Source organism: Cyanistes caeruleus, chromosome 1 (genome assembly GCF_971803275.1).
Source record: "Cyanistes caeruleus chromosome 1, bCyaCae1.hap1.1, whole genome shotgun sequence".
Classification (NCBI taxonomy): Eukaryota; Metazoa; Chordata; class Aves; order Passeriformes; family Paridae; genus Cyanistes; species Cyanistes caeruleus.
The window spans coordinates 101,353,305-101,376,431 of NC_141701.1; the positions used below are offsets into that span (position 1 = coordinate 101,353,305).

The 23,127-nt window shown below is 41.5% G+C and overlaps 1 long non-coding RNA gene across 1 annotated transcript; it reads left to right on the plus strand.

The window, feature by feature from the left end:
• The first annotated feature begins 19,695 nt into the window (after positions 1 to 19,695).
• Positions 19,696 to 22,136, plus strand: LOC111923656 (uncharacterized). The gene is made up of 5 exons (XR_002861205.2): positions 19,696 to 19,797; positions 19,895 to 19,970; positions 20,695 to 20,772; positions 21,266 to 21,325; positions 22,102 to 22,136. It is a non-coding gene; the product is annotated as an uncharacterized LOC111923656 (long non-coding RNA).
• Positions 22,137 to 23,127: the final 991 nt, after the last annotated feature.

Sequence of the window (23,127 nt, forward strand, 5' to 3'; positions counted from 1 at the left end):
CAGGCCAGGACTGCATGCTGCTTACTGGAAGCTTCCTGCAGTTTCAGTTCAGTGACATGTTTCTCACTCCTACTCCAAGATGTGGAAAGATCTGGGGGCTGGCTGGTTTGTTCTTCAAAAATCTTCTTATTCCTGTTTACAAGAAGTGAGCAAACACGTAAGTGCTCATATAACCAGACACTAAATTCACTTCACTGGCACCTCCTCAGCAACTGCACCACTCAGCCTTCAGAGCCTGTGGTGCTGCATGCCAGTGCTAATTGGGTTTGCTCAGCAGTGGAGGCAGCAAGTGCACAGGTGCTGGCAGTGGGAGAGGGCAGGTGCCTTCACCACCAGCCTTTCACCTTTACAACTGCCTCAGACACCTCAGAGGGCTCCTGTGTGCTGTGTGAGCTGCAGCCACATCGTGGGTGTGGGGTGCAGACATCTGAAGAAGGCTGAGGGCATCTCCTTTCTTACCACATCTGGTAAATTAGGCTGCATTTTCACTGAGCAGAGGCACCCCTGTCCATGCAACGAGGACAAGGCAGCACCCTGTCCCAAGGAGCCTGGTGGGATAATACTGCTCCTTTAGGAGACCAGGCTGTTCCTGTTTTTAATGTATGCAAAGCTGTGAAGGATGATGGGACTGCTAAAATTCCCTTCTGCTGATTCATTCCTACCTGAGACTATTTACCTTCAGGGCTCAACATCAGTCTGGTTCTGGAATGCATCAGATTGTGCCAAAAAAGAAATGATGGGAAAACGGCAGGGTAACTGTAAAAGCGTCCAGTTCTTTTCCCCTGGATCGGGATTAACGAGCAGAGAGATGGCTTTCATGTTTGGATTTAGGATGTTTATTTTTCTTATCTATATTACATTTTTACACACAGTAAGCACTTCTACACACTAACCTAACAAGCTACATATGGCAACCTAGGGCTCTGTCCACAAGGCCTTTTAAGCATAAACTATCCAATTATAAAATGCCAACTAATTTATTTTTACTTTTAACCCAATAACCAAACACCTGTGTTCCACACTGCGTACTTTTCTGTCCAATAGCCCAATACCATCCAAAACCATGAAGAAGAAAGAAGAAAGGCAAAGACAAACCAACACCCTAGAACCTCCATCTTGTCCCTCATTCACTACTGTATCTCAGACTCTAAACTCTAAATTTTTCACCCAGTGACTTAACATAATTCTATCTAACTCTCACATTCACATTCCCAGTTTCTCTGCTTAGTTTTAGAAGTCTTCTCCATGGTCTTAAATTAAACCCAGTGTTTTCTTGAGTGTCACACAGATAAAGGGACATTTGCTGTGCCTGGGGCTCCAACAGGTAACAGCAGGAGATTTTAAACCAAGCTACGTGCTTCCAGTCCTGCCTCTGTGCATGCTCTCCATTTCACATCACAGAAGCAGGGTGACACACAAAAACCTTAGTGCATTCAGAATATTTTTTTCAGGATGAAAGTGTATTTCCAGCCAGCACAGCGAGCTTGGGTTAGCCTGCCAAGAGTTGTTGCATTTTTCTTTAATTACAGCAGCAGCCAATAGGTTTAAATCTGAGAACCAATGAGCAGAATCCCCACCTCTCCTCTCTCTTCACTGATTGTTTGAATCTTTAAGAAACAGCTTCACAGTGTCTTTGGGACAGTGGGAGAGCCTTTACACACATGCTTATCTCCAGCTAATGCATTGCACTCAGACAGGGTGGTACATGTTTGCCAAGTTTAGTGTGTGCTGAAGTGCTTTCTGGGGTGGAGGCTAGAATGCACTTGGTTCACAACTCTGAAAACATGTGATTGCAGTGAATTTGTCTTGCATCAGAGAGGATTTTTTTTGGAAGGTCTCCTGTTTAAACAAAAATCCATTGGTGTTTCTGAGGCTTCTAGAACAAAGTCACTATAAAAAAATGCAAGTATTTCAATGTTGCACAGATGTAACATTATGTGTTGTATATAGTTTGCAAAGTGTGGGAGACTTTTGGCTGAAAAGTGCTCTGCACATACATAATATCACCATCATCATTATAAATGCATTGAAGGCAGAGAAGCCTAAGCTGATCTATTATGGGCACCTGTCCCTGTATAATTTTCTAACACTGTCTGCCTGGCTGAACTGATGAGATCTCCACTAAATTGGGGTAGCCTGTCATTTTATTCCGATTGAAATGGATTTTCTTGCCTTGAATTCCTGGCAGAGAGAAAACAATCAAAAAATAATGGCTCACAGATAATAAGGTTGCGTGTCGAGCTAGGCATAATGGATACACAGCTGTCAACACTTTTCCTGCACACGTTTACATCGTTTCATTATGAGAGGGACAAGCCCAGGATGAGAGGCAAAACAGGGCCAGGGTGTTTGCCATTTGCCCCCCACCTCCAAAAACACACTTGGGATCCTCCTAATAAAGCTGGTTCTCATAATTTACAACAGCCAGAGAGACGGGCTCCCTGCAGAAGGGTAGGCAAATAGTTTGCCTTCCTTCAGATAAGCAAAACTGATTATGTTCCACTGAAATGATATCTAATAAGGGCTTTTGTATATTTTGGCCCTCAGCATGGCACCACTTCTCCTGCTCTCATCTCTGGAGAGCTCTTAAAGTCCAAGTGACGCATTTTGTAGAGATTTCAAGAAAAATACAGGCATTCTGGACAGCTTTCCTTTTTCAAGGCTACACGGGAAGCTGTAACTCAATACATAATGGCTTGCCTTGGTTGTCAACAGAGTCACACTGGCCCAGGACAAAACTCTGCTTTAGCCCTATCACTCCATCATACTACGGAGGCCAAGGCACACCAACTTCATAGCAAGGAGCAGACAGGAGAGGGATGCTGTCACACCAGGCTGAGTCTGATTCCCCAGAAGGATGAAATAGTGACACTTTCAAGTGGGATGTGCCTGCAGTGTCTTGGTTCTCTGGTTTCAGGGCAAACTACTTCAGCTGCTCTGCCATCTTCTCAATGTTATGTCCTTTTTACTTACCTGATTCAGCCTGATAAATTTATTTTTAGAGTATGAAAATATACCTGAAAGATATGCTTGATTTGTTCCTTCCTTGCTGTGTCTGAGTATGTGCTGCAAAACTGGAAGCAGTGGAGTTAGCAGCAGCTGCCTGCAGCTCATCTGTTGGCAAGGCTGGAGCTGAACTCACATTCTCAAAGTGCCAGAAAGATAGACTTTCAGAAAGGAAATGTCGGGTGAAAGAGCAGGAAAGCAAGTTTGCTTCCAAACAATAAACATGCAGATAGGAAATAATTGAGGCACTGGAACAAGGAGGAGGGAAAACAAAACAAACCATAACAACAGATCCTCAGATGAACTGGTTTTCCTTGTAGTAGGGAAGAAGAAGGGGGAAAAAGGAAGAAAGCAAAACCACCCAGCTTTAGGTAGCTCAGAACTGAGCAGAATGTGATTTTTCACTTTGTGATAAATCCTGAGGAGCTGCTATGTTCAGTGTCATGGTGATAAGCTGGCATCCTGGTAGCTCTGGCAAAACAGATAAAGTCTTTCAGGACCTGTCTGCCTGCTGGCTGACCTGCTGATGAGCCAGGAAACTACTTGCTGTGTCTGGTTTCCTTTAAAACACCAAAAAATTGATCTGTTTCAACAGATCATGTCAGTCTACCAACTCACAGTCTTTCCAGCAGTCTCCTGTCTGATGGGGAGATTTCCAAATGGCTCCACGATGCCAGACAATTACACCTATAAATATTTTTATTATGGGATACCACAGTATCATTCTGTAGAAAGACATAAAGACAAAGAACAGAATAAAAACCAATTTCCTTTACTACTAGACCACATTTAAACTGTGTGCAAATGATATCTCCAGGCCCCGAAGCAGATGGCCTATGGGTCACTTGGGGTCCAAGGAAAGAGAGAAAAAGGATTCTGGAAAGAATTCTGGAAAGGCAAACACACACACAAAATCTAGAGCCAAGCAGGGTAAAGGGACTTTTTTCATAGCTTCATGTGATAATGTACAGATGTAGAAGTACGTGACACTGTTTCTCTACAGCACAAAAAGGATTTATAAAGCACTGAATTTAGGCACCCAGCCTAGCTGGTTTAGTTACCTGGCTTGCCTCCTTGAATTTCCTTAATAGAGGAGCTCTCCTAGAGGCAATTCAGAACAGAAGCCCGACATAGGCTTATTGAATTGCTCCTGGAAGCGAGTTACTCTCCCCCTGTTTTTCCATTGACTCCAGGGGGAACCTGGAGAGCCCAGCTGGCTAGCTTAACCAGCCAAATTGGGTGGCTAAATTTGGGTGGTCTAAACAACTCCACTTCTGCATGAAGCCTGGATTAGGATTGGAGCTTTGTCCTTAACACCTGCATTGCTAGAGAAAAACACTGTTGCTCTTCAACCTTATGTTGCTACGCTTTAGATGAACTGTTTATTTATGTTAGATACCGCTTTTCACTTGTACATAGGATGTGAAAGTGAAAATCTGGTAGTGTGGCGTATTCAAGAATGGGAGGACTGGGAGAAGTTGATAAACAACTCAGAAGCCATCAGAAGTTCACATTCACTTTGGGGCATTGCCTCTGTTGAAGACAGTGTCTTCCTGCTCTCTGAGTGACAGGAGTGAATAATGAACATCAGTGAATATTAGCCCTGAGTGACAGCTCTATGAGCAACGTGGTATTGTTCACTCCTTGTTCATCAGCTTTGTAATGGCATCTGAGTGTGTCTGCTCTCTGTCTGGTTTTTGCAGCCTTCCAAATATGAGCATGCCTCCCCAGCTTCAGCCTGCATTATTGCATTCCAGCATACTCGCTTTGCATGACATACCAGTTACCTTCAAACAAACTTTGGGCTAAGTTTGCACAGACCAATTCAAAGGGTGTCATTTAAAGAAGCTGAACTCTCACCACACATTTATTCAGATGTTTCTTTCAGGCCAGTGAAATAATATGCAGGCAGCCACCTCCTGCATTTCCAAAGCTAGGCTTCAACAGTGCTGGCTCAGACCAGATTAGGAAACTGAATTGCAAATTATTCCTTAAAAAAATAAACCAAGTCACTTGTATGTGGTCTCAGGAGCCCAATCCTTACCCCAGTACGATGAGCTGCCTCTCCTGTGAGAGTTTACAGTTTGAACGTGGCAGTGTCTGCAAGCACTTGGTACACAGGAGGAAAAGTTCTGAATCAACCTGGGCCTGTCAGTCCAAGCAGAAACTCTGGAGAATGATGTGGTCCTGCTCTGCAGCATTGTTCCTTCCCCAGATGATGCACAATCACTCAAAGGGTCACATTTTGTAGCCCAGACCTCTAGTCCCTTCCTGAAGAGACAAGAGAGAAATAGATGTTTATTATCAGAGCAGTCCAAGCATGAACCCAATAGGTCAGAGGGTAAATCTTGTTGGCAAAGATGGAACTATCATTTTCAAAGCAGAACCACTAAGAATCTGTGTATGTATCTAACTTTTCCATATGATGGGGAAGAGGAGTGGTGTGATGGGAAGAAAGACTGAAATGTTTTCCAGTCTTGATATTACTGCAACTGCACATTGCTTCTTAGAGTTCCTTCCAGCTGAAAAGGCATAAAAGAACCCATATATGTTTGGATTCATGCACAGAAACATCAGAGAAGAAAAAAAAAATTAAATCCAAAATCCCATGCTCCTGTTGCCTGATTTTCACTATGCAGAGCACAGGCTTGGAACTTTATATATATATATTATATTGTATATTATATATTCCTCAAATAGGGGTAGGTCTGAAAACATCTGGCCTGGTCACATTGTGCTTGGCAAGGATGAAAGTTAATATATAAACTCTAATAACCAAGATCTACTGATAGGCAAAAAATGCTGAGATTTTGTTGTGTATACTTTGGGAGAAGTAATTACATTTCGTTATATAATCAGTTATACAACAAATTCTCCTCAAAGTAAATGGTAGCTCCATCCATGAAGACTTTTGATGTGTGTTCCAAGAATTTGTAATAAATCAAAGCATAAATAGACTTTTTTTGGTGGCACAGGTTGGATAACTTCCAAGGAAACAAAAGTTCCCTTGGAAAAAAACACAGTTTTTAATCAAACACTTTGTTTTCACTGAAGTTTTACCAAATCAAAGAATTTGGGCCATACATGGGTCTAGGGAGAGTTTTCTTGAGGCCGTTGGTCTTCAGGTCCTGGAATGCCTTGGCCTCATAGCAGCTCACACGTGTACCTGGTCTGCAGCCACATTCCCATGCTGCTGCCAGGGCTGCTAGCACTGGAGTGCTCCTAACACCTGAGTGCTCCTGGCTCCAAGGCTCCCTCATCCAACAGCTCTGCCTTAGGAAAGGGGGGCATCTGGAAGCTGCTTGCAACCACCCTGAGAGAGTAATGTTTCTGAATATTGTGGAGCCAGCAGAGCTTCCAGCTTGATTGCAGAAAATTAAATAAAAGTTGGATTCTCATCAGAATTTAAACAAGTTGAATTAAAATTAGAAATGATCCTGCAAGCCTCTGCGTGGTGTGTGGCATTGTCAGTACTACATGTCTTGATTTTCTCCAGAACTGTAAGCAGTTTTGTCAGCATACCAGGATGAACTATCAGCTGGTTCTCATTCAAGTCAGAGGGGACCATGCCTGATCAAGGAAAGCAGAAAGTAAGCAGGAAGTTAATTATTTGAGCCCATTAGTTCTGTGTAGAGGTAACTTTCTCCTGTCACCACTGAGAAGCTTTTTGTTTACTGTGGTCAGCACCCAAGATCTCACATTTCAGTGCTGCAATGCAGAAATGAGCAATGTAAGAAAGAGATACCAAATCCTCCAGATTTAATCCAAAATCTTGTGTCTTCCTGAAAAGAGAATTCTAAATAACAAAAAAACTTGGAAGTATTTAAAAGAGAGGAGGAAAGAAGTGGGGGGACCTTTCTAAACTTTAGCATGAGTAACATGGCCCATCTTGTGTAACATGGCTGCAGGGCTGGCCAGCAATAATCTTGATATTTGGTCCTCGAGGCCAACAGTCAGGCAATAGCCAGAAACATTAAGCTGAGAGGTTGGTGGGGAGATTTAGGCCACCTGACTTGACCCCTCAGATTAATGTGCAAGATTTTCATTAATTTTGTTGTGGTTATCCTGACATTCTATTTCCTTTATTACTATGGCCTGAAGTCAGTAATGCACTTGAAAGTACATGTATATCTTTACCATAACTTTGAACTTTTGAGAAGCCCCATTATCCTCAATGAACATATGTGAGTACTTTCCTGGAGACTGGACATGATTTTACTCACTGGTTCAACAAGGGTGGCCAAAAGAAGAGCCTCAAGTTTTATTTTTTTTTAAATTAGGTAGAGCACAACAATAAAGATTCTGTAAATTATATCCCCCATTAAGCCAATAGAGGCACTCATTTTGATGCAGTCATTATTTCTATTTCATACCTCCAAATTGAAGCAGCAGAGGTTTAAAATCACTTTCAGTGTTTTACATAGCTCCACATGGTGACCCAGTGCAGCTGGAGCTGTAAGACAGAGTTGTATTTAAGGCATTTGCCTTGTTTTGCTTATTTAGCTATGTCACTGCACAAGTTCAGAAGGCCTTTTATCAGGAGATTTTCCATCAGGCTATGGTCCATGGAAGTCTGTCAGGATTTGGTAGGACTGAAAATATAAATTTCGCGCAGTGTCTTTAATGTCAGTCTCAGAGGCAGTGTTTTATGGGTTACCCCCTGCTGTCTGTCCATTTTCAAAAAACCATAGGAAAACCCCATTGTCAGATTCAAGTTTGGATCCTTTTAAATTAATGCAGGAAACTCAATCATTACAAAAATAGCTAATTTAGTAGACATGTTTGTAAACAGGAAATTCTCCTTATCTACTGAAGTTGTAAATAAAGCATTTTCTAGCTGAATGACCTCCACAAAATAGGCTACATCTATTTATGCAAAGTTAATTAGGTCATAACATTTGCTTTTTTCTGTTCACAGATTAACAACTTCTTATAAATCAAAACTGAACCTTTGCCTCATTTCCAGTACGCAATTTTTAAAATACTTCTGGTGACTATCATAATTATTTTTTTTAGATTTTGAGATATTATTTTTATTACAATATTTGCAATGGGAAATCTAATCAATTAAATCAGACTGTAGCTTTTTGGGTATCACAGTTTTCCACATAGCAGGTCTCAACTATTCTTTATGCTGAAATACCATTTGAATTTTTAGTGAACCTATGTTAGAGATTTTTCTAAGGATTAAACCCACCACTTTATAAGCATGCATTGTGTAGTTAAGGTCATACTATCAATTTTCATCTGCATGTAAATATATTGATTCAATGGATCCTAAGTCTACAGTAAAAAGACCCATACTAACACATTTTCTTATGACAATTGGAAGCCTGTTCAAGAAAATGCCTTCAAATTCACCAGTTAAATGTATCCACAGATATGAACATTTTTATATGTATAAAAATATATGCCTATGTGTGTATGTGTATATATGTAGCACTGAATAACATTAGAGAAAGTACCAATCATTATGGGGCTGCTCTCAGTGCCAAGAAAATAATTAATGGAGACTTGAAATAATTCTGTAAAATATGCTTACAATAATAATATATGGGCCCGGAAAGGGGCCGCAGTAACATGTTTGGCACAGTGTAAAGCTATTAATTTCTATTTATGTCTCTGCAACAAAGTAATTAAACACATGCATAAATCCCCAGTCACCTGAGTTGAACTTCAAAATATTTATGAGGGCTTTGCATAATGGGCCTGGGACATAAGAGGTCAGAAAGGGCACAATTCTACTACGCAGAAAATACTGATATTTTAACTCTTTTCCATTTTTAAATGGGGCAATAGGATAAAAATATTTTGCAAAAAGGAGCACTCCATAACTATTTTTTATAGCAAAGGTTAACAATTTCAAAGAGATCTAACAGGTAAACCATTATAAAATAAGAATATATGAATTAAAAGAAATCCCTGCAAGATCAATAGAAATGGAAAAAAAACCAGCAAAATATGTTGATGTCCCCCAAATAAATAAAAATGAATTATCCACCTAAATATTTCCTCTTTGCAACACTATAAAACCAAGATAATCCCCATAAACTCTTCCAGTTTCCAAAAAAACCCATATTCCAATTAATTTTGTCTTTGAGCTTTTTGTAAACCAACCAACCTATACTATTTGTAGGTTTAGGCAGGTAAAACAAATCTTGATGTCTATCCTGCCTTCTGCATTTCATTCAGTTTCTACAGTGATGCAGAAATTGATCTTTGTATTTCTTCATACAATAACTAGAGCCTGGGTCGCGTGTTCCATGGTTCCAGGTTATGAAGCAGCAGCTGGGTATCTTCATAATTGAAATTGGGTAAAACCATGCCTAGAAATAATGCACATCATTTTGGGAGTAACTGAATACTGGAAATACATCAACTCTTTGCAGAGGAAAGCAATGAAAAGATGCACAGTTTGAGCTGGGCAATCAAATGTTCTAAAAATTAGATATATAAAAAAATATGGCTCACCCATTAAAAAAAATTCTCAATTTAAAACCAACCAGGCTTGCTCACAGCTAGATACACATCCTCCTGTTATAATTTATGCTGCAGTAGTTCCTAGAAGCCCCAAGTCCCCATCATGCCACTCACTGCACAGAGTGATCACACATTTACTTATTTATTTATTTTATTTATAGGGCACTAGATTTACCTGCTCCTGAGTGAACAGGTAAAGCACTGATTACTGAGGACGCCACATACATCCAGGCAGCCAGCCACAGAAAGTAATTTCAGCCTCAGCCTTTGTTTTAAATAAACACCTGCATTTTCATATGGAGAAAAGAATTTGTTTCACAATGAGCTGTCACAGCATGTTTGCCTGCTAATGAACCAAAAGCTCTTTGAATTCTCTCTTCCATTCTTCCCACGCTGCAATTTTGCCAGCCCTGACTATCCCTTTTAGTGCTTTTTCTTTTTTTCTTCTTACTTTTTTTTCCTCTTGAACAAAACATTCCTGTTTAGGCCTGCAGTTACTTTGTAATTCCCATTTCATTTACTACAGGGAAAGGCCTTATTTCCATTCACAGAAGAAAGAAACAGATTGTTGCCACTGCTGTGTGCAGACAGGTAGTCCCTATTTTGATGGTATTTCAGTGGAAAAATATATTTGATGGTCCAGACAGGGAGCTCAAGACAAGATTTCTTATGGCTTCCTATCCATCATGGCATAGGATGCTGTGCCAAATACAACCCAACCTAGTCCCACAGGTGGCTGTGCACTCCAAGGCATTACATCCCCAAAAACTTCCAAGGATGAGGCTCTCCTCCAGCGTGAGAGTGTCTGGCATGCGTCAAAGCACGCCCTGCTCTCCACACGACTCAACCCCTGCTTCTAGCACTGTAAAACCAGACTCAGCCTCTGCTTCTCTGTGTCATATTGAGCAGTGCTCCAGTGGGACTTTACACAAGAAAGTCTGTTTTCTTTGGGCTCCTGGATCAAGACAAATCCTTTGGCAATTACGGCATTTAACCTTTCTGCTCCCCCAGATGCTCACTGGGGAGAAGCACATATTGAAGAAGTGATGTTATGCAAGCACAAGGTTTTTTTAACCAAGGAAATTTCTCATGGGGCCCATTATATCATATGAGGAAGAACAACTGAGTCATTTTAAGTATAGGAATTTAGCATAAAAATAGCCAAGAAATCCTTAGCTTGAGCATCTGTCCCAAACTCACCCCTCCTTCCTTTCCTTCTGCCTTCCCATCATGCGTGGGCTTTCCCCTGAGCTCATTCAGTGTTTTCCTTGCCTGCATTATACTATTGCATGTGTCCCATCTAAACCTTATTTCATGAAAGGGACTCCAAAGACGCTCCCTTCTTCCCCCAGCTTAGCAGAGGAGAGCCTGCCTGGGCAGCCCACCAGAGTGCTGGGGGTGTGGGGTTAAAAAGGGTCTCTGGCAACAAGGGCTGGGGCATGAGATTGAGAGAACAGCCTGGGCAAGGGAGGAAAAGGAGCTGTGGAGGCTCTCTGCTGTCCAAAGTTGCGGTGATGTGTGAGCACAGAGGTGTAGATATCACCATGGGACATCTTCATGGGGTAACCCCAGTCATCCTCAGCACTTCACTATTGGAAAAGTCTCTTTTAAGCTCCTATTTTCTTCCAAACCCTCCTTCCCTGAGCATGAGACTCCACAAATCACACTTTTTTTTAGCTACACACAGACAAATAATGTAGAAATAAAATTTTCCATACTAATATTTGTCAACACTGCTCACAGCACCTTTTCAAGACAAGTACTGAGGGTAGATAAAGGAAGGAGATGGGATGGCTCACCAAACCTCCCCCTCTTCCTGTTCTTTACAGGACTCAGATGGGCTGTCCTTAGGGGGGCTGGCATGCAAGTCCCAGGTGCCTGGGTTTCTTGGAACCAACAAAAGTCCCCTGGAGTGAGGACAGAGTCCCAGTCCTGCCTTGCCTATCAGGGCTAGGCCAGGAAGGTGAAGGACCTGCTGCCTGCAGTCCAAATCCTCAAGCTGGCATGGTGATGCTTCCTGCAACATCCCATCTTCCTCCAGTCTAGGGCCACCAGCATCATCTTGCAAAGCAGCCCTCCTTGGGCCAGCACACAAAACCAAATATGTTTAAGCTGAGGCTGTAGCAAGCATGGCCTTGCTCCTGTAGCGAATACTTCCTCTCAGCAAAGTCACCCTCTGCTTTGTCAGCTGCACCTTGAAATTAGAAGTACTTCCTAAAAAAATAATATAGGGCTATAGCAAGTAAGAATAGCCCAAGCACTGCACATCATATTTGCTATGAGGCTGGACTGCTGTTCCACCATGCTGACTGAGGGATCAGAATAAAACCTGCGTTCACGTTACAGAGATGGGGAGGGAGGTGCTTTTGTCTGGGAGGCAGAGGATGTGGGGCTGTGCTCCTGCTGCACCTTTGCCAGCCCAGTCAGTGAGTTACCCCTGCCCTGCTCTCCCTGGGGTCCTGTCTGACTTCCCCTCCAGTTCCTGAAGGTGGACCTGACACACAGGGATGCCAGAGTGGCTGAGGCTTTGAAACTCCTCTTCTGCATAGGCAAGAAATAAAGGAGAATATTTCTTTTACTCCTTGCCATGAGCCAGACAGAACTAAGGCAGTTTGTAACAGATGAGTTTTAACACGTAAAAAAGAAAATAAGGCAAAACAGATATCTGATAAAAGTTCTCAGCTGGAGGTCTTTTGGACACTTATTTCCCTATTTACGGTACCACATACCTGCTTTACACTTCCATGGACATCAAGCAGCTAATATTAACAGAAAATTGTGTACTATCCCCACAAGAGAGTTAAACCAAGAAATTAAGTAAGAATCTACCTTGCTTTGAATTGTGGCTGAATTTAACTGAAGGATGTCGAAGTCAGATTAAATTTAAAAAAAAAACAAAACAAAAAAACTGAAAATTCCTTATTTACAACTGTGTATGCACACTTGGGCTAACCAGGATTGAAAGGACCAGAGTGGTTTTCTTTCACCTTGATGAAAGGGAATCAACAGGCCAAAAGACCATTTTAAAGCTGTCTTGAAAGACAAACTTAAAAGAAATACTTTATAACCAGAGGGGAAGGTGGTAGGAGGGGATAGCATTCTCTTCTGTTTATTAAAAACACACCTTGGGCTTGATTCTAATCTGATTCAAGCATCACGTGAGGTGCATTTATTACATGGGAAAATTGCCTCAGTGTGTTCACTGACACAGTTTGGACCCAACCTGCAGAAGCTCCTCTGCATGCAGAGGACACTCCGGTACACAGAGATGAAGTGCGGGGGAGGGAAGAGCAGCCAAGAAATAAAAAGGGAATATCTGGGGGAAAAATAGCAGAAGGTTGCGTGAGCAAGGATATCCTGCTCAGGCAGAGGCAACCAAGAGGGTGGGACCACTGGCTGAGGGAAAGGAGAGTATGAGGAGAAACCAGTGGAGTCTGAATGGTCTTGGAAACACACAATAAAACTGAGCAAATTATAGTCGGCAAAATAAGCTGTGAAACATCCAGCTGTTCCTGAAAATGCTGGAGTCCTGCTGCTGTGAGGTTTCAAGTCTTATAGCCTGGAGGCACAGAAGCCCCAGAACAGGGAACAAGTAGTAAGACTCCGGTCTTCCAGATGGACCAAATATCATATGCAGATCCCTGGGACTGTGGGACACCCATTTCACAATCCAGGCAACTAGAAAACAACTTAGGGGTGAAGACAGTGAATAAAAGTTTCTGGCAAAGACAGCAATGGGGACTGATGAGCTGAAGCACCTCACCAAGGGTGCAGTGAGCAGAGAAGAGCAGCTTTACACCACAGAATTAACAGGCATTCATTTGGTGAGGGCTTCCTCCACGCAGCCCCATCCTGTCTCCACCTAATTGGAACTGCTGGACTTGACATCAACATGCCATGCATCAACATGGGATAAGGGAGGCAGTGACGGAGAAACAGCCAGGGTCTCATATAATGAATCTCTGCTCCAAAAGTGTAACTTTTTATTCAAAAATGCTCAGTTTTCTGGGCAATAACCCAGGGCAGTACTTTACCAGAGGTCTGCAGAAAGCAAATCCATCCTTTTCCTTTTCTTTTTCTACCAAAGGAATTGCAATAGGCTCCCCACATCACAGTCACTCCTCTCTCCTAGAAGAACAGTTGGATAAATCATCACAGAGGTCTCCAGGGTTAAATTCCAACCTCTCAGAGCAGATCAGTTGGTTACCAAAAGACTTCAGCGGGCCCCGGATAGCACTGCAACATGACCAGTAAGTCTGGAATTACTGTCTCAAAACTGAAGTTTACACCAGATCCTATAAAACAGACACACTTCCTTTGGAAAACTCTCCCTACAAACCTCTGGCTGTACGGAAAAGCATGCTTAGCCCAGTCTCATCTTTACTCACAGCTGGAAAGGAGCCTTCTGAACTTTCAGAGTCCTGCCATATGGGACCTAGAGGTGGAGAGACTGAAGTTCTGCCTACAGCAGCTAGAGAAGGAGGGGGATGACACATGTGTGGGGAAAAATATCATAAAAGTGTCTTTAATTATTAATATTCACCAAAGCTTGTGAGGGCCCAGTGGGAATTAGGACCCCAGAGTGCAGAGCACCACATAAGGCTTTTGTCCCTGTAAGAGGATGGGTTACTACATAGAAATCCCTGTGGCAACTAAAGCCATACATGCTCTCAAAGCAACAACATCCCCTCAGTCAGTCACCGAACAACTCAGTTACCTTGGGCAAGGCACATTGTTATGTGTCTCCTGAAGCCCTGTCTGACACATCAATGGCTGAAGCCCTAGCCAGGGGTGTCCAGCCTGGAAAAAATCTGCCAGGAGCAATATCTTATGCTGCAACATTTGGATTTTACTCCAGTCCCACCCGCTCTGCCCAAGCCTACAACCCTGCAGCACAGCTGGTGCTGAGGAGCACAGCTGCTGCAGGCAGCCCAGTTGCAAGCTGCAGTGTGAGGTGCAGATGGAGCTCTGCCTGGGAGCCCAGAGAGACAAGAGGCCGTGACCTGCCAGCCTTTCCCATAAGGAATGGCACAAAGAGCGCTGGCACTGCCGGTGGGTGCGCACTGAGAGACTCGGGAGGAAGAGCGAGACTTGTGAGCTGGTAGATTTGTGAGGGGAGAAAAGCCTGGGGTTCCTTTGCTGGGGATCCTCCTCTGAGGGAGCAGCTCCGGATGTTTCTGTGTTACTGTGCCCTGAATAAATGGCTTTATGGAACGAGACATCTGACACTGCCATGGGAAACCTGGGACTGACCTGGTGAACTCTATTAAGTGACAGTATTAAGATCAGACAAGGAGTGATAAGTCCCCTTTTAACACGGCATCATTCTGAAGCTGGCCAAATTGTTCTGGAACTTGGTTATAAAATGCAGATTGTGTTGGATTTATTAATGGTGGGCTTCCTACACTATTATTGCCCATTTTTCAGGATCAAAATTACGTAACATTAATATACTACAAGAAATGCCTCATTCTGGATCACAGAAAGCAATTTCAATAGGTGAAACTATAATGGTAGCAGCATTTTATGACAGTCACTGACATAAAAAACCAACTGCTGTCTACCACCTTCTCAAAGAGACCCTCTGTTTTCCCTGAATTAGGTGTGAAATGTACAGTACATGTCACGTTAGGATATGGGCTTCCTACTTCAGAGATAGAAGTGTGCAGTGAAGCCTGCAGATGACCAAAGCACCATTTAAACTTTGGCAAGCACAGGCATATGCTGAAGATATGGGAGACAGTATCTGGTGACAAGTTCCAGTCGTGTACTTAACTTCTTAAGGTGAATTTGGGGCAAATATCTATGCCAAAGCATCGTTCTCACTTCAGAAGCTACATCCACAGAGGAAATCTTGGCAAAGTCAGTTAGGAAGGGCCTCGAGAAGATTTTTGCTTTACCACCTGTGCTGAGGAGAATTGTAGGTTCTTAGTTGGTATAGTGGTTGGCTCTGTGACTGAGACAAATGCATATCAGTGTGGAAGAAACCACATATTGACCTTTTATGATACCAGGTTACTTAGAAAGCTGTATGATCCAGGAGGGTAGATTGAGGTTGCAGCAATGGGATTTGCTATTAATTAGATCTTTGGCCGCAGCTTAAAGGCTTCATGGTTTCTCTCAGGTCAAACTTTACTGCTGCTAGTGCCATCAAAGAATTTGTAACTGACTCCATAATTCACTTAAATTTCTTTGGACTATATTGAGCACTACCTGATACTCCTTCCTACAAAAGTTCCTTGCACTGTACAGGGTAATAATGACTTGTTTAACCCTTTCTTATATCTATCTATCTTTATTTCCTATGCATAAAACATCCATTGAAATCCAGACTATTATTTTTTTATTCATAGAAAGCAGCTATCTCATATTTCACATGGACTTCCTTGTGACTGCAAAGACATCCTGGAAGAAAACAAGCAATCCAGGGACACTTGCAACTCAGCTGTCCTTCTCTCTTGCCATAAAAAATGAATGATTGGTTCTGGCTCAGCTAATCTGACTGGCAAGAACAGAGCAGTGCCTTCCAGTCTGCATATCCCATCTCTTATTAGGTACTCCAAATAGCTGCATTTTGTGGGGAAAGATCAACAGTTCCTGCAGCTACTGGAGAAAACTCACTCATGAGCTGTCTACTGCTCCACCAGGAATTGTGGTGGTATATAGTGTGGTGCAAATTCCATGGATTAATATCTGAGCATTTAATGGCAGAACTGCATGAAAAAGTAAAGAAATGTAATAAAAATAATTAAAGAGAAGGAATAATAATTAAAAAGAAATCCATAGAGGATAGTTCAAATGCACATTACTACATGAGCCAAATGAGTTTTCTTCAGATTCTTCTTCACAGACTCAAATGAGTATTCCCCTTCTGATCAGGAGCAAGTACACCTAACATGATAGCAGGGCTTTATTTTTTTTCAAAAACAGCAAGGTTATGCGACTATAGAAATAGAAATTACAGCTCCACTATGGAAGTATTCATTCTCAAGGCTGCCATTGTCTCTCCACAGTGTTGCAGAAAAAGTGGTTGTGCAATGGGAAGTGAAGTTGTAGACACTGTGTCAGATGTGGCTTTGACAAAACATCAATTCACTTCAGCTGATTTGATTCACTATCTTAACCTCAGCTGCCATGTCAGATTTGGAATCACAACATGGATGACGAAGGGTTGTCAGTCACTGTTACTATTCTGACAAGGAATATTTAAGACAGAGCTATGAGCTCTTCCCACTGTCCATGGGACAAATGCTTGATTGTGGTTTCCTGAGCTGGGGGATGTAAGAAGTGTGCTTTGAGGTGACCCTGCTCCACAATATCTCCTTGTATAATTTCTGGTTTATAGGGAAGAAATCAAAGCAAAGGTGACTTGTCTGACATTACATGGTGCCAAAAACAGAATCTGGGTGTCCCAAATCCTGGTACAGCAGCAACCTTTCCATTTCATACCAACCTATTTCATCTCCAGCTCAGCAATTCCAGGAGCAAGATTCTGTACTTGGCCTTTATGAGCTACTGGCTCCTTACATTTACTAAAGATGAGAAAAAATGCCATGGTCTAGCCCTGGAAAAACTCAACCTTCCCCACCACTTTCTACTCTCCTACACTACCAGCGTTCACTGGGTTAGCAATTTTCAACTAAATTGATTCTCAGCCTCTTAACAATTTATTTTAGCCCTATGATGAGTGAAATTTCACTTTATTGACAACAATTTGCTTTCTTGTTTACGTGTCATTAATCTCTTCAGAACCTCCTCATGGTCTGTGAGGGCTCTGGCAAACATAGACTGAAACCACTTCCCCGGAGATCTGCTTGTCAAGTGATTTTATGCCCTGGTCTTTTACACTGCAACATAAATCCTACAGTAAACATAACACAAACTTTGTATACAAGTGGACCCACTTATTTCCAGAGTTTATTACTTCCTATCTTGTCACATCTTTGCCGCCTTTGATTTACATAATACTTGTCATCCGTAAGGCTTTAGGCGCTTGCTCCGAAATGCTTGTGTCTGCTGCAGGCATTCCTGCTTTCCCAGGACAAAAACCAGAGCCACCCTCTCTCCTCAAACTCCACAACACAGAGAAATGGAGTACTGCCCTCCACTAAGGTCACTGATTAAAAGCCATGCTTCAAAATGGCAAATACCACAGACAGATTATATCTTCTACAGGCTCACATGAACTACAGAGTAGTAACCAGTAAGCAAGATTTCTATGCTGATACCTTAAATGTCTTAAATAAATGCCTTTCTCTTCCTAACACAGGCTGCTGCCAAAGGATGCAGTATTTTACTCAGAGAGGTAGCAAATCTCCTCTGCTTTCACCCATGGCTGAAAAACAACAGACACATTTGGGAGGAACTGAGCTCCTGGGCATGCTTTGCACCATCATCAATCTCAGCCCTGCACCAACTCCTTGAGCAACCCCAAGAAAAAAGAATCAAACAAACCAACAAAAATTGACCCTTCTTGTGCCGCTGTCTGCATTTCATCTGCAAAGGGAAGAAAATAGCAACTTCTTCTCAATATAAAATGCCTGTCAATCCAGAAGGAGACCTGCAGCTCTACAGATGTTACCACAGACTGAAGAACAGCCATCTCTGGCTACCATCAGAAAAGCAAAACTTCTCTGGGAGAAAAGTCTAAAATAATTGCAACAAACAGAAAATATATTTCAATATAAATATACGATGCATGACAACATTATTACTATTACTATTACTATTACTATTACTATTACTATTACTATTAATATTACTATTACTATTGTTGTTGTTACTGTTGTTACTGTTATTACTATTATTATTATTATTACTATTATTACTATTATTATTATTAACAAAAGCAAACTGTAGTTATTTGATGTTTGGATTTTGATCAAGAAATGATGGAAACTTTGCATCATTTTTTTGCTCAAGAAAAGAGGGATAATTTTGCTGATTCTCCCCCTCTAAAGACATGCTCATTTTGGAAAAGAGTAGATAAAACTGACAATCTGCTGAATGCTGAGCCAGAGTCTCATCCCGCTGACATTTCATCTTGAACAGTGGTATTTCCTCTTGTGATAAAATATCATAGTCTCTCCAGCTTTGAGATCCCAGGCATCAGGTCTGGCTGAGCAGTTGCCAATGAAGCAAGACACCGCTGGCTCATGGTGACCTCCAGTGGGGTATGGACCTGCCCATAACGGAGCAGTGTGTGCCTCTGAGCAAGGTTCCTCTTAGGAGGCACATGCTCCTAATGGCAGCTCCAGCTGGTGGCCCTCTCACTGCAGCGGGGCCTTGGGGGCTCCTCCCAGGGGCAGATAAGCAGAGAAAGGCCTTCTGTCCTTATTAGAAGTCACTTGCAGCACATGGCATGGAAGATGATAAAAGGAAAGAAGTCTTGAAAACGTAAGGCTGAAGTGCAGCCTTGCTTGAGATAAGTGCTTGGATGTCTGGGTCTATTCAAACTGCGCAGTTCTCTTGGGTTTGTGGCAAATGGGCTGTGAAATTTCCAAGGCAATTGCCTGTTATGAGGTTATCACTACTACAGGGAGTGTAGGAAGCAGCTCAAAGTTGTTTTTCCTGACTCCCTATGTGCGCAGAAGTCCAGGAGACAGCTACTGTTTGGTACACCGACTGCCATTAAAAAATGTCTATCCTTTTTGCTCTGCTCCTTTCACTGTTATCCCTCTCCTCAGTTTTGTGCCTTATGCTGACATTTGAACTCCTGTGTGGTGAAAGTGAATGTGCCCCTGCAATCTGGTGGTGCCGTACATTCACTTTGCACAAGCATAAATTATTTAGCAGTGTTTCAGACAGCAGCAATTGGGTCAACACCATCCACCCTCTCACAAAGACAGTGCTTTTTGCTCTTGTCTTGTTTGCTTAATCTGAAAGGTCACTGCAACTGGAAGCATATGTTTATTCTTTTATATGGGAAACGTAATACTACTTATTTCCTTCCTGAGAAACCAGAATTGCTGGAATAACCATTTCTTTCACAGCATTGCTGCACTTCTGCTTCTTGTCCTGTCTGGAATCTAGAATTTCAAAAGGGCGTAGAATAATGGAAAAATTGTGATGAACATTTCTGGAAAGTAAAAAAGGGAAATATTGATCTGAGTTGGCTGTAAAAGTAAAAATTATTATGTATTTCAAATCAGTTCATCTACTTTGCCTGACTTTCTGTTCCCAGGGGCTGTCAGCCAGGACAATCGCTAAGGCTTCCCAGTCAGCTCTTTTGAAAGGATGCATTTTGGTTTTTTATCATCAGCTTTGTCTTATCTGCAAAATGATAAAGAAATTACTCTATATTAACAAAGTGTACGTATACAATTAATCCATCCTTTACTTTTAATTTAAGCTGTCAGAGTTTTGTGGCAGAGCTGAAAGTAGTTCTATAAATTCTGTATTTCTGCAGTTCTTCCCTGTGGATCCCCTCAGCAGCTTTGCCAGAACTGAACCTAAGCTCAGCTGCTAAGGCAGAAATTGCACAGGTCTGTGGAAAAAAAATTCCTGGTGTGTGTCAAAAAAATACTTTGGTTCATTAAAAAGATGAAAAATCATAAAAAATGGACTTTATTTATATAGTAAATGGCCTTTATTTATGTAGTTCTGCAAACTACACTCTGAATTTCTGAAATATTTTCTGCATAGTTTGAGCTTTAACTTATTTTAGCTCTGAGTCTCCTGTGGGGAATTTCTGGTTATTTTGAGATTTTCTGATGGACAAGAACCTTGGCATTTCCCTGATTTCCACATTAGTCAGTGACCAGGAGTTTCACTCTTTAAAAGCTCTTTGCTTTCTTGAAAATAGAAGGAATATTTGATGCATGTGATACCTGGAGACCAAGGGTGAAACTCTGCACTTAGGAGTCCTCGTGGAACTTTGTTCTTAGTGTTATCCATGTGATCAACAACATTCCTACTCAGAAGTGATGGGTGAAAGGAATGAAAGGCATGAGGAAAAGTCTTTATAAAGAATAAAACAAATAGGTTAAGTTTTGCTCTTTCACATGGCTTCTAGCATGCCAGGAAAAAAAAAACAACCAACCAACCAACCAACCAACCAACCAACCAACTAACCAACCAACCAACCAACCAACCAACCAACCAACCAACCTTCTCTGGTTCTTCAGACATACTCATTTTTGTGTAATGATGATAAATGAAAATATGTTTTATTTTGCTTTTAATCTTATTTTTTTTTTCAATTAAAAGCTTAAAAAGATAAATTCTTCCAGACAAAGAAATAATTCCTCATTAAAGTACAAGAGAACTCTTGCAGTAGTACTTCAGGTATGCCTGCTGTATTCTTACAGCACAGATTCCTCTTTCCTTTTCTTGTACATCATTTTACTCCACAAGTTATGCCCTGAAAGTGAGCATGAAATGAAGAGCTGGAGGCTAGCTGGGTGGATGGTAACAGCAGAACTAGAACAAGAAGCTCAGGCACCTACAGTGCATTGTTAACAGGTTTATTTTAAACTTTGGCAGGAGCAAGTACCTAAGTTCAGTCTGAAGAGGAGTGGCAATGTACTTAGCCACTAAATAAAAACCACTAGATAGATCAGTAACTTGTAAAGATGTTGTCCATGGAACCAAGACTTTCCTTTTCCCTATATTTATTTATTTTCAGCTAGGGAAGTCATTTGGGAGAAAGTTTTTTCTCCCCACAGGAATTATATATTAAAAAAAAAAATAAAAAAAAAATCTGTCTTTATTAATTATTTTTACATTTCTCTTAATAAAGAGGTTATCTACAATTTCTTCTTTTGTATTTTTCATCTAGAGAAAATCAGTTACAAGCCAGGAAGAGATGACCTTGGAAGTCCATAAATCAATGTGACAGGTGATTCAATCAGCCACATGCCTTCTCTGATTTAAGCAGCTGCTGACTCTCCTGGAGCATGCCGAGTGCAGGTCCCAGTGGCCCCTCCAGTGATGAAGAAAGCAGCAGGTTTGCACTTTTAAAACCACTGAAGCCTGGCTGAGGAAATCACTGACACAAGTGAAATAAGAGGGACTGAATATTTAATTTGCATGATCTGCTGGCACCGCGCACACCTCCACACTGTGCTCTCTCATCCTGCCTGCGCCGTCAGTGTCGCTGCAGAAACCGCAACTTCCGTGGGGATTTCGTTTCTACAAAGTGATACTTCAAGTTCATGACTGCAATTTTTGTGTGCTTCCCAGGCAAGCACTTCATGAGCTTCTGGAGAACTGCAACAAGGGTAGGGGAAATACTGTTTGAATGCAGATGGGGGACGCAAGACTGGACAGGCTGCTGAGTGCCAGCAGGAGACCTTCACCTGGCTGGCCAAATTCTCCTTAAATTCAGGATGGCTCATTATATCAGAATGACTTACTGCTAAGTTTTTATGGCATTGCTTTGGGTTTTTTCAGATGGGTAAAATAAGAGGGCTCAACAGAGTTGCTGGAGTCTAAGCAAAGATACAGTTTATTGCTGCAATAAAAAATTGTATGCTTCATCTACTCTGACAGCCCATATTTTTCTTCTCACTTAAAATTTATTTGCACATTGATATCTCAAAAGACCCTGTAAATTCAACAGTTCACAGTGCTTTCCAAACAATGAAATCTGTCTTCTCAACTTTACTCCTTCAGGACACATAAGGCAACACAAAGAAAGATTCAGGAAGATTTTCTATGAATGCTGAAAAGTCTCACCTTTGAAAGCAAGTTGCCATTATGCTCCTAACTTTGTAAAATCTACTTTGAGTGAGTATTTAACAAGCTTTTGGAACAAGTATGTTTCATACACTTACTTAGAATAAAGTCTCTGAGTCTCAGAACCATTTTTTTTAGTGGAGGATATTGTACAGATTATTCACTGAAAGAAAATGAACACATGGAAGAAAAACCAGAAAACTGTCAACCTTACTTTCATAAAACTTGCAAGATTCACTTGTTTCTTGGGGGGAAAACAGTGCAAAATTTCTGAAATGTATGTGGAAGGATTACTCTAGATCCTGGAACGTAAGATCTCTCAGACTACCTCTGAAGAAAGATCTGTCTAGCCTAGTGTCCTGATTTAAAAATACAGACAGTGGAAGCTCAAGCTAAAAGGCACATAAAAACCAACAGATATTTATATAAAGCAAAACTATCCCTCACCTTACCACCTCCTGTCTCACTGCTTAAGCATGTGGCTACCATCTTGATGGAGTGGCAACTGCCTTGCCAGGGCTCTGAATTGCATCAAATTCAAACAATGGGATGGACCACATGCACATTTCACCTAGAAAGAACAGCTAATTTTTCATGGTCTTGCTCCTTTTTGTCCTCTCCTCCACGCACAGTTTTGATCAAAGCTTAATTTGGGAAAGTTTTGTGGCTAGCATTACAAAAAAAAATCAGACTGATTTACAGCAATGCTCCATTTTGTCCTTGAAATGGAAAAGAAAAATGGTGCACAAAAGTTTTGAAGGATGTACTCCCTCACTCTCAGGGGGGAAAATGAGAAAGGCAAGGAAAGGTCTCTAATCCCTTTCTCTTATGAATTACTTTCCTTCTACTCACTGTGTTTTCCATCATCATTATTTTTTCATGGATCTGCTTTCTCCAATATCTTATTGTCATCTTTCCTCCCTCAAATAAGCCCATTAAGCATGTTCAACTTCAAAAGCTAAT